Source organism: Haliotis rufescens, unplaced genomic scaffold (genome assembly GCF_023055435.1).
Source record: "Haliotis rufescens isolate VD_foot unplaced genomic scaffold, xgHalRufe1.0.p SCAF_19, whole genome shotgun sequence".
Lineage (NCBI taxonomy): Eukaryota > Metazoa > Mollusca > Gastropoda > Lepetellida > Haliotidae > Haliotis > Haliotis rufescens.
The window spans coordinates 3,771,687-3,784,858 of record NW_025963879.1 but is presented as its reverse complement, the minus strand read 5'-3'; the positions used below and the strand labels follow the sequence as shown (position 1 = coordinate 3,784,858).

Genomic DNA, 13,172 nt, shown 5'->3' with positions numbered 1-13,172 from the left:
AAACGCAAGTCGAGTATGCAGTATACATGTTGTTTATTTTCAACAGTAAAGACAAGAAATACTAATAGGGCAAGATTAAAATTGTTTTGACTGAAGACAGTTTAATGGATTAAAAGGCAGATGACATAATTGTTTTTTTTCAAATGTTAAGGGCTTACACAGTTTCGGGTCAATACCCAAAATGTCAGTCAATACCTGGTGTGACCACCATTAGCATTAATCACTGCCACACATCTCCTGTACATTGAGTGGATCAGACGATTTGTGAAGGCCCTAGAGATCCTCCTGCACACACCCAGAAAGCATTCAGAAAGCACATGGGTCCAAGTCTCGCATTAAGTCCAATCCCTTCCCATATCATGACTCTAGGTCCACCCCATGGATCCCTTTCCACAACGTTTCTGTCAGCGAAACGATCACCTCGACGCCGCCAAATTCTGACTCTTCCGTCTGCATGGGAGACACAAAAGCGACTTTCATCAGAGAAGATGACGCCAATTGCGATGACCCTGTGCCCACTGAAGTCGTGTTTGGCGATGTCGTGGTTGGAAAACAGGACGACGTGCTGGTCGGCGACATCTGAGGTTGTTGGAACGGACACGTCGGATCACAGTGTCCCGGCTAATGTGTCGATTATGTGTTCCTATGGTCTGTCGAGCACTTTCACTTGCAGTTAGGAACGGATGTCGCTGGTGTTGACGGGTAATCTGCCGATCTTGTCGAGGTGTGGTGACCCTAGGACGACCGCTCCGAGGAAGGTCATCTGTGGTCTGTGTAGCATTGTATCGATGCAGGAGACGGTAAATTGTGGTTAAGTTAAGGTTGAAATGACGGGCAACATCTTGGACAGACTCTCCGGCTTCCAAAAGTCCGATAGCCTGGTTTCTCTGAATTTGAGTTAGGCGTGGCATTGTTGACCGAGGAGTGGTAGGTCCAAGAATCGGCCACAGTTTTATACCCACTACAGTTCGTGACAGTTTGTGTATTTTCGATTTCGCGAGAAATGGATGCATGATACCCACATTTCATTTAAATGGTGAGTTTTGGCGATTCGTTTTTTATGTTGCGTTTTTACTCGGGGCTTCGAAAATGCAACCAAAAATATTGAAAACACCATCAGGCTTCACTACACTATGGTTCCGTGAATGTTATCTATTTGCCTAAAACCACTTGCGTTTCTTTTGCGTGTGAGTATACATTATTGGACTGGACCCAGATGAAAATGCTTGCAAAAGCTGTTATAGTTACGCAAATGGAATTGCGACGAGTCTGTATTCAATTCGGTATATTTCGTAAGTGTAGGCCAACCGTCCATAGTTACATTTGTATTACAATGGACATGATGTACACAGATCTTATTGTGCTGACAATAATGTACTACGAAGTGACATCGTTTGATAGATATAGATAGGTAGCTGTTTAATTAATTTACAATCAGTTGTAGACATAATGATATTAAATTTTTCACAATATTCTTTGGTAAGTGATCCACACGCAACTGGTTATTATCGTGGCCAACTGACAAAGAATGATACTCGTCCTACACACACCCAGCCTTACAAACACAACATAATCTTCTGTTACGTGATATTAGCGTATCTCCCTGTTTCAACACATAGCTGATGCGAAAAACATCTAAACCGAGCAAGCGCCACATCAAATTTATTGACGGTCACACAGCTAAGATACAACTCTGTACCAAACGATACCTTGAATTGAGAATAAGATAAAGATTCACTACGCTATTCCAGAAGACTATGCCAGTCCTGTTCACAACTAAACTTCAGACGCGTCATAAATTCTGACAAAATCGATTGAGGATCACTTTATAAACTGGTATTACCAACAAGAGCCCAAACCCAAGCTGAACAATAAACATTTATATTTTGAGACCAAGTTAATTTTATCTTAACCTTCTGCCTGAAGCATAATATAATAGCATTTCGTTGGATTGCGACAATCGGACACACTCAAAAACTCCATCCAGTAACCAATAACTCTTTTGTCTGCATAAAGATATGAAGGATAATGCCCATATTCACCTCGAACCATGTTGTTGGGTGTTGACGATTTGACACCTAGAAAGCCCTTGACCGCCAATGTATGTATGGTTTCTATTTCATCATTCTGGTGTAGACTCCAGACTTCGGAACCATAGAGCAAAATTGTGGCTATTTTCATATCATGTCATGTCGAAGAAGATGTAATTTTGTCAATTACTTTAAAATTCCAAACATTGTCTTTTTCCCCTGTAAACCAGCATTTGAGAAATGACTTGACTAGGACAGGCTTCTCGTATAAGTAACGCCCAAATACTTGCAGGAAGATACACACTCCAACTTTAGACCTTTATAAAACAAAAATCTCTTTTCTTGACAACACTCCACCTTTCTTAAAAACAACCACCCTAGTTTTATTCAAATCCGCGTCTAAATCATAATCATTACAATATTTTTCTAGAACATCAATACGCTTCTGAAGTCAACCATGGTATCTGAGATTAGAATAATATCGTCTACAAACAATAACAGGAATATCTCTTTAATATCAGGATGAAGTTGTTATTCCAGCTATATGACGGCGGTCTGTAAATAATCAAATCTGGACCAGACAATCCAGTGATTGACATCATGAGCATCGATCCACGCAATTTGGACAATTACGACAAGCATAGTCGCCTTCTACGGCAAGCGTGGGTTGCTGAAGACCTATTCTACCCCGGGATCTTCATGGGTAGCACTAATAACTGATATACCCCTATATGTATATGTATCGGAACAATAACTCCCAAAGACCAAGATTCAGGAAAGTGGGCATTATCAAACAACACCTTAAATAGCACTGTGAAATACGGGGCAAAAATATAATGAGCATAGTTTTAAAATTCTGAAATGGGACGAGTCCACAGTGACGTAGAGGACCTCGTGGGGTCGTGGCTACTATGGCCAGGAGCAGCTGATGGACATTTTCTCTGACGCCAGTGGCTTCCCCTCATCCGTCTCACTCACACCGGGTCGTGGGGATGTTGGCTACCACCCCCACCCCACCACACACACTGATGGCCACACGCCCTGCTCATTAGGACTACCCCACAGTCATGTGAGTGAGTGAATAATGGTCAACGGGCGCAAGATATTTCCCTGACCTGTCCATGTTATGAATCGCTCAGAACAAAATATTTCCAAGATCTACCCCAAAACATCAATACACTAATCAAGCTCCTCCGTTTTGATGAAAAATCTAACGAGCAACAAAAGAATACTATCCTATACATTAATTATGGTTTACGACTTCGCAATCGTCTTTGTACAAATGATGTTTACTTATTCTTGAGGTTATTTGCCTTTATTATTCAAATGCTTTTATCTCTTCTTGTTGTGTTGTGATGCGACTTATTTTTCACAAAATTGTACACGTGCGCATGTCTGTGCATATAAGTCTGCATGTTTATACTTGTACATGTACAAAATTGTATGTATATAATGTTATTGTATGTATATGGGCCTATGGCCAGAATACAATAAATGATGATGATGACAGAGTCTGGCTTGAAGGCAACAGTCCACACCAGTAGGGCATGAGGACGTCTGAACATTGTCAACACTTCCAATACCTGAGTGCAGATGATGGTAACTAAAGGAAACTTCAAATCAGTGTCTTACTCACAACGTTTCAGCTGTTATTCTTCCTTTTTCAATTTCATAACAAACAATCAAAATTAGCGTAATGCGAACCCCGAAGTACTGTTACACGTCTTACCAAGTGAGACAGTCCGCCTGTACGAAATAACCAAAATCTTTGGGTGAAAAGCAATCGTGTGCATCCTCCTGAGTTGCAAAGATTCGCACATTAGTTATCAGTTACTGTTGTTTGCTGTTTAATGCCGCACTCAGCAATATTCCAGCTATATAACGGCGGTCTGTAAATGATCGAGTCTGGACCCATCTTCCCGAGGCAAGGGAGTTCACTGACTATGAAAGTCAACTTTCCACCCTTGCCGAACTAGACTGGAATTTCGTGGCTCGATCGTTGCGCCATAAGTGGCTACTACAAGTTATGTCCCTTCCATGTCCTTCCTACTGACCAAACAGATTCCACCTCTCATATCACTTGCATTTGCTTCAAACAAAATGACGGCGCGCAGTCAAGACGATCTAATCGATAACCAAGATCATTTTTGTAATAAGACAGGTCCTACCTCGTGAAGTACATCAAATCATTTGAGTACCTTGATTAAAAATATGAAAACATTTGGAACGTATCTGTCGACGCCCATATGCTCTTGCAAATCCTTGCAGTCGACCGAAATCTGCACGGCAGTAGCCATGTTGTTTACGAACCGGCTGTCGTTACGCGATTTTGATTAGACAATGCATAGACTCGAGAGTCCAGCCAAAAGATAACTCAGAAATTCAAGCCAAGTTCGGCAAGGGTGACAACTGGATTTTCATAGTCAGTTAAGTCCCTTGCCTCGGGAAGATGATCTGGACCAGACAATCCAGTGATCAACATCATGGGCATCGATCTACGAAATTGGGATACGTTGACACCCGATTCCCTAAGTCGCGTCTTACGACAAGGTTAATCGCCTTTTACGGCAAGCTTGGTTGGCTGAAGACCTATTCTCTACCCGGATCTTCACGGGTCACAAAAGCAATGGACAGGTCGTAGAAAAATAATATGTTCATACTCGTAACCTTTTCGGTGATATATTAGCGACAGGAAAATAAATAAAACTGAACAAGTGGCCTTTCTTTATGTTAATCTGAGTTGGCACCTCCTAAAGGTGTGTTATTTATTAATATAATATCTTGGAAAAAATACCTCGGAAAAGACATGAAACTTTGTTTACTACTACTACCACTACTCCTGCTGCTGCTGCTACTACTACAACTGTTTTCAATATCTTAAAACCAACGCAAACTAAGCAATCATTTTTCATGCGTCCATCGATCATTTGCTCGTCCGCAGATGCTGTCAGAATGGACCAAACCTCGTGCACCTGCCGGTGACTGGTTGAATTATATCAAGGATTGAGGAACTTTCGGTTACAACCAAACAATTCAGCGAAGGGATGTATGAGGTTTTACAATAGCCTTGTCTGAGTCAATTAGAGTAAAACTTTTCCTATAACGTGGAATAAGTCGGTGTTTACGTATGACCGTGAGAAAAAACGTATGGGCGTCAACGTGTGTCGTTCCTATGAAATAAAATATAATCCAACAGAACAATACCTGGTAGACAGACTTTTCGCTATTACAATAATAGAGGCTCATAGTATCAAAGAACACTGCAGAAACCAGGAGTATGAAACGCTCAGTTTGAGTCTGTCTCAGTCTCAGTCACTGCGTTCGGCAGTTCAAGTTCAAATACAATGAAGTTTGCACTCATATATACATAAGGCACTAAGTACTTGGCTGAAAACTTGGAAAGATTTCGAAAATATTAGAAATATCTTCGCCTATAATTGTTGGAATTATTTTAACGTAAAATGTTCTCTGATTGGACTATCGATGTGCATATCCCAGTCCCGAGAGTCTCTTCTTTAGCACAGGAACGTAGGCCTGAAATAGCAAGGGTGAAAACTAGACTTTGATGTAGGCTAGTGTACATTCTTGCCTCGGGAAAATGGTCAACGTCGCATTCAGTAACATCCAAGCTTGTCACGGTGCCTGGAAATAAAGGGGTACGGCGAACCAGTGACTGAACCAATAAGTAACATGCAGAAAGCATGTGTGTGTTGGTGTTTTCACTGTGTCACGGCGTTCTTTATCAGGAGAACCAGGGGTCAATATGGGAGACATTATTAATCTACACATGCGATACAGCGCGTTCTCTAAATAAACGAGGTGGTGGCTAGGTAGCCATTGGGAATACAGCAGATTCCGCGAAACACAGATCCACATTACCTCCTACTTGTCCCCCAACAGATTCCGGGTAGCACAGATCCCCATCACTTCCTACTTGTCCCCAAATAGATTCCGGGTAGCACAGATCCCCATCACCTCCTACTTGTCCCCAAACAGATTCTGGGTAGCACAGATCCCCATCACTTCCTACTTGTCCCCAAACAGATTCCGGGTAGCACAGATCCCCATCACCTCCTACTTGTCCCCCAACAGATTCTGGGTAGCACAGATCCCCATCACTTCCTACTTGTCCCCAAACAGATTCCGGGTAGCACAGATCCCCATCACCTCCTACTTGTCCCCCAACAGATTCTGGGTAGCACAGATCCCCATCACTTCCTACTTGTCCCCAAACAGATTCCGGGTAGCACAGATCCCCATCACCTCCTACTTGTCCCCCAACAGATTCTGGGTAGCACAGATCCCCATCACTTCCTACTTGTCCCCAAACAGATTCCGGGTAGCACAGATCCCCATCACCTCCTACTTGTCCCCCAACAGATTCTGGGTAGCACAGATCCCCATCACTTCCTACTTGTCCCCAAACAGATTCCGGGTAGCACAGATCCCCATCACCTCCTACTTGTCCCCCAACAGATTCTGGGTAGCACAGATCCCCATCACTTCCTACTTGTCCCCCAACAGATTCCGGGTGGCACAGATCCCCATCACCTCCTACTTGTCCCCCAACAGATTCCGGGTAGCACAGATCCCCATTATCTCCTACTTGTCCCCCAACAGATTCCGGGTAGCACAGATCCCCATTACCTCCTGCTTGTCCCCAAACAGATTCCGGGTAGTACAGATCCCTATTACCTCCTACTTGTCCCCCAACAGATTCCGGGTAGCACAGATCCCCATTACCTCCTTCTTGTCCCCCAGCAGATTCCGGGTAGCACAGATCCGAATCACCTCCTACTTGTCCCCCAACAGATTCCGGGTAGCAAAGATCCCTATTAACTCCTACTTGTCCCCCAACAGATTCCGGGTAGCACAGATCCCCATCACCGCCTACTTGTCCCCCAACAGATTCCGGGTAACACAGATCCCCATTACCTCCTACTTGTCCCCCAACAGATTCCGGGTAACACAGATCCCCATTACCTCCTACTTGTCCCCCAACAGATTCTGGGTAGCACAGATCCCCATTACCTCCTACTTGTCCCCAAACAGATTCCGGGTAGCACATATCCCCATTACCTCCTACTTGTCCCCCAACAGATTCAGGGTAGCACAGATACCCATCACCTCCTACTTGTCCCCCAACAGATTCCGGGTAGCACAGATCCCTATTACCCCCTACTTGTCCCCCAACAGATTCCGGGTAGCACATATCCCTATTACCTCCTACTTGTCCCCCAACAGATTCCGGGTAGCACAGATCCCTATTACCCCCTACTTGTCCCCCAACGGATTCCGGGTAGCACAGATCCCCATCACCTCCTACTTGTCCCCCAACAGATTCCGGGTAGCACATATCCCTATTACCTGTAACTTGTCCCCCAACAGATTCCGGGTAGCACAGATCCCCATTTCCCCCTACTTGTTCCCCAACAGATTCCGGGTAGCACAGATCCCCATCACCTCCTACTTGTCCCCCAACAGATTCTGGGTAGCACAGATCTCCATTACCTCCTACTTGTCCCCCAACAGATTCCGGGTAGCACATATCCCTATTACCTCCTACTTGTCCCCAAACAGATTCCGGGTAGCACAGATCCCCATTACCCCCTACTTGTTCCCCAACAGATTCTGGGTAGCACAGATCTCCATTACCTCCTACTTGTCCCCCAACAGATTCTTTGTAGCACAGATCCCCATTACCTCCTACTTGTCCCCCAACAGATTCTGGGTAGCACATATCCCTATTACCCCCTACTTGTCCCCCAACAGATTCCGGGTAGCACAGATCCCTATTACCTCCTACTTGTCCCCCAACAGATTCTGGGTAGCACAGATCCCCATTACCTCCTACTTGTCCCCCCAACAGATTCCGGGTAGCACAGATCCCCATCACCTCCTACTTGTCCCCCAACAGATTCTGGGTAGCACAGATCTCCATTTTCTCCAACTTGTCCCCCAACAGATTCCGGGTAGCACATATCACCACTTCGTAAGCTATCGACCACTGCCTTGTCTGGTCCAGTCTTAATCAAGTAAAAGTTACCTCTGACGGTACGGAAAAACAACACTCACTCACAGACTATCATCATCTCATAAACACAGCCCATTATTCCCATTCATGGAACTCAGAAGAAGTGCCTTATCGCATGTTATACATGATTCCTGCCACGTGTCTTGAGATCGTGTGAAGATTATCGTTACATGGATTCCAAATATACACACTGACACAGATTACTAAAGTCTTTAGATAACATAACCACGTGACAGACGATTAAGCGCAAGGTGGGCTCTACCCTCGTTGTGGGACCGGACATCGTAGGCTGTTGTTCAACGCCGCACTCAGCAACATTCCAGCTGTAGGACGGCGGTCTGTAAATAATCGAGTCTTGACCAGGGAATCCAATGATTAACATCTTGAGCATCAATCTATGCAATTGAGATACGATGACATGCATCAAACAAGTCAGCGAGCCTGACCACCCAATCCTGTTAGACTTATGACAAGCATGGGCTGCTGAAGACCTATTCAAACCTTGATCTTCACGGGTGGAAAGCCGAAGGTATTCAAGGACAATGTACCTATGGCGGTTACTCGCGTGTTTTGGACAGGAATATATATTTTTGCAGTGTCATTTTGAAGAGGGCATTAGTTTTTCAAAGTAAAGCTTCTTGAAATGGCTATATATTTTTACCATAGGGTTGGCTTTCTTTATTATTCCAATCCGCATTGAAACGTTTTCAAGCTACCTTGGTCTTGTCGATTTCTTGAATACACATAATACTTCCTATACTGCAAAGTCATATAATCCTTATCAATATAATCATTATTCATTTCACTAAGCAGTAATTACGTTTGAGTATATAAGTATATATATACTACTGACAACAATAAGGGAACTAATGATTTGAATGTACACAATCTTTGAGGTGTACATACCATGGCGTTGCATCTCAACACAACATCTGATCACAATGAAATTTCACATCGTGCATGAACAGCACGTGTTGCACGTGAACACAGAAGCCAACGTGTGTGCGCCTCTTGGGAAATTCACAATCACTAACGCAAATTTGAGCTGAACACACTCTTTAAAAATGACCACCGGAAGTATCTCAATGAACAGACAAAATGGCGAATTGTGGGTACGATAGAGGGGGGCGTCAACATTGTCAAGTTGCCCGAATGTTTGGCCAATCCAAAAGTGTAGTTTCTCGACTGTGGGACAAGTACCATCAAACAGGTGGGGTTGCAATGAGACCTGGGCATGGCAGGCCCAAAACACGACAAGATCGTTTAAATAATTTATTTGCACTACCCAACAGATTCAAATTTGCTCATAGTATCAATAGAGAATTCCTGCTGCAATAACAGGTAGGCAAATTTCAACATCTACCGTTAAAAACCTTCTCTATGCAGCTCGCCTGAAATTCAAGGCGTCATGTGAAGGGTATGACAGTTGACCATAGGCAGCAAAGATTGGGGTAGTCCAGGCAACACCAGGGACGGGATGTTCGCGAGTGGCTTGACACCATGTTTACACGACGAATCAAGTGTGTTTGTTTGTTTGTTGTTTAACGCCACACTCAGCAATATTCCAGCTATATGACGGCGGTCTGTAAATAATCGAGACGAATCAAGGTTTTGCCTCTGATTTACAGATAGCAGAAAACGTTGTTGTCGACGTAGCGGCGAGCGGTATGCTGCACTCACCAATATTCCAGCTGTGTGACGGCCGTCCGTAAATAATCGTGTCTGGACAAGACAATCCAGTGATTGGCATCATGAGCATCGATCTACGCAGTTGGGATACGATGACATGCATCTACCACGTCAGCAGGCCTCACCACTCGATCTCGTTAGTCAACTCCTACAACAAGCATAGTTGCCTTTTACGATAAGCTTGGGTTGCTGAATACCAATTCTAAACCGGATCTTCACGGATTGATCTGCAAGGTGACAATGCCAGACCACATATCGCCCCAAATGGTGGACACACCATATATATATATTGATCTACATGCCCGAAATTTATTTTACAGACACTTGCACCACACTCTTCAATATCAATGCATCAGTGTCGGTAGTATATAACCGTTACTTTTGCTTTTGAGTATACAAGAAATTTGAAATACAATTTTAACACTAAGGTCAGATTACGCGCATGAAGTTGAACTATAGGCTTATATCTTTTGAATAAAACAAGCAGGTTATGTGTAAAGGATTGGTCTGTGCAGATACTTAAGGAGTTGACGACAGCCTGACTCAGATCAGTATCACTAGTACCGACATGAGAGCAGTTCTTTTCCTCGTCTTTGCTTCAGCGCTGCTTCTAGCGGCTGTTGGTGAGTACCACGTGTCTTGTTCACTCTTCTCTCCACTTGTGACATTGTCCAATCGACATATGGTAGAAACTACCAAACTTAATTCGAAATGTATGATTCATCATGTACGAGAATGTGTTATGAGGTTGATTTTTGGATAAATCGGTCGAGCAATGCTTTTGCCACGACCAAGATAGTGTACAGCCATGACGACGCATGTTCCATCCCACTTCCCACATGGTATATGTATCTGAATGCAATACTTGTCACTATTTAAGTTACCGAGCTCAAAATTGTGTCGCCATACAAAAACATATCATTTTAAGAAATCTGATAATAATCATAATCTTCGAAATATCATGTGTAAAATACACTTTCATCGAAGGTGGTACCCCATTAATGTCATTGACGTCTATCATTGTCAGATGCCCAAAGCTGTGGCCGATTTGACAGATGTTTGACGGGCAGAATCTGTGACCTTGAGTGCCCCGGATGTAACGGACGTACTGTTTGCCACCACCAGGGACCTTTCATCGGACACTGCGTTTGTGAAGGGTGAGTTAAAGTTGAACAGACAGACTTCGTTTATCCGGCCTATCTGGTCATCCAGTAGTATATGTAACAGATACGATTACCAGTTACATGAAATATTAGATAGTAAGTTGTTTAGATTTTCTGCAAGAGTGAGTGCCACCTAGCAGGACATTTCATCGGACACGGCGTTTGTCCAGGGTGACTTTAATAAAATAGGTCAAGCTCGCTGACGTTGACGAGGCCATACTCTTGGACCAATAACAGTAAACAACATAACGTAAATCAAACTATAAATACAATATTGTATATTAAAAAAGGAGTTGAATGAAGCCCAAAAATTCAATATTAGAACAATCAGATGACATAATTTACAGTTTCAATGAGAGGCGGTCGAGTAGCCCAGTGGGTAAAGCGTAAGCTGGTTACGCCCAAGACACGGGTTCGATTCCCGACATGGGTACAATGTGTTAAGCCTATTTCTGGCGTCCCCCGACGGGATATTGCTGGAATAGTGCCAAAAGTGGACTGCAGGGTTTAATGTTGTAGAGAGTATAGGGCTGCGGGGTTTTATGTTGTAGAGAGTATAGGACTGCGGGGTTTTATGTTGTATAGAGTTAAGGACTGCAGGGTTTAATGTTGTATAGAGTATAGGACTGCAGGGTTTAATGTTGTAGAGAGTATAGGGCTGCGGGTTTTTATGTTGTACAGAGTATAGGACTGCGGTTTTTATGTTGTACAGAGTATAGGACTGCAGGGTTTCAAGTTACTCGGAGTATAGGACTGCAGGATTTAATGTTGTAGAGAGTATAGGGCTGCATGGTTTAATGGTGTAGAGAGTATAGGACTGCATGGTTTAATGGTGTAGAGAGTATAGGGCTGCATGGTTTAATGGTGTAGAGAGTATAGGGCTGCATGGTTTAATGGTGTAGAGAGTATAGGGCTGCAGGGTTTCATGGTGTAGAGAGTATAGGGCTGCATGGTTTCATGGTGTAGAGAGTATAGGGCTGCATGGTTTAATGGTGTAGAGAGTATAGGACTGCAAGGTTTAATGTTGTAGAGAGTATAGGGCTGCATGGTTTAATGGTGTAGAGAGTATAGGGCTGCATGGTTTAATGTTGTAGAGAGTATAGGGCTGCATGGTTTAATGGTGTAGAGAGTATAGGGCTGCATGGTTTAATGGTGTAGATAGAATAGGGCTACAGGGTTTAATGTTGTAGAGAATATATAGGGCTGCATGGTTTAATGGTGTAGATAGTATAGGGCTACAGGGTTTAATGGTGTAGAGAGTATATAGGGCTGCATGGTTTAATGTTGTAGAGAGTATAGGGCTGCATGGTTTAATGGTGTAGAGAGTATAGGGCAGCATGGTTTAATGGTGTAGATAGTATAGGGCTACATGGTTTAATGGTGTAGATAGAATAGGGCTACAGGGTTTAATGTTGTAGAGAGTATATAGGGCTGCATGGTTTAATGGTGTAGAGAGTATAGGGCAGCATGGTTTAATGGTGTAGAGAGTATAGGGCTACAGGGTTTCATGTTATAAAGAGTATAGGGCTGCATGGTTTAATGTTGTAGAGAGTATAGGGCTGCATGGTTTAATGGTGTAGAGAGTATAGGGCTGCATGGTTTAATGGTGTAGATAGAATAGGGCTACAGGGTTTAATGTTGTAGAGAGTATATAGGGCTGCATGGTTTAATGGTGTAGATAGTATAGGGCTACAGGGTTTAATGGTGTAGAGAGTATATAGGGCTGCATGGTTTAATGTTGTAGAGAGTATAGGGCTGCATGGTTTAATGGTGTAGAGAGTATAGGGCAGCATGGTTTAATGGTGTAGATAGTATAGGGCTACAGGGTTTCATGTTATAAAGAGTATAGGGCTGCATGGCTTTATATTATACAGAGTGTAGGATTGCAGTGCAGGGTTTCATATTTTTTAGCTGCAGGGTTTCATTGCAGGAGAAAATAACACTTGTCAGAGAGTTCGAAATGTCGGTCCAACAAAACATGCAGATAATTTAGTTCAACATTTTATTCTGTTTCAGAACAACGACACAGAGCAGTTCGTAGTTTGGTTTGGGGAATAAATAAACTCCAACCTGTGATGTGCATTGACTATTTATTCAGATGTACTGCAAGTAGGCAACATCTTCATTACGGCATGTTCTTGGGGCCAGGAAGGATTTTGTTCAACATCAGAAACACATTGTTGACTTGTAAGGAAGTTCGTGTAAAGATGGTAGATATGTGTGGCGATGGTTAGCGCGGTGTGCATGGGAACGAAT

At 43.3% G+C, this 13,172-nt stretch overlaps 1 protein-coding gene and 1 long non-coding RNA gene across 3 annotated transcripts in view; one reads left to right on the top strand and one right to left on the bottom strand.

Moving 5' to 3' along the window:
* LOC124119209 (puratrophin-1-like) overlaps positions 1–13,172 on the bottom strand; it is a 248,489-nt gene that overhangs the window by 217,000 nt on the left and 18,317 nt on the right. The window lies entirely within an intron of this gene.
* LOC124119210 lies at positions 10,222–12,990 on the top strand. The gene is made up of 3 exons (XR_006858593.2): positions 10,222–10,376; positions 10,781–10,910; positions 12,933–12,990. It is a non-coding gene; the product is annotated as an uncharacterized LOC124119210 (long non-coding RNA).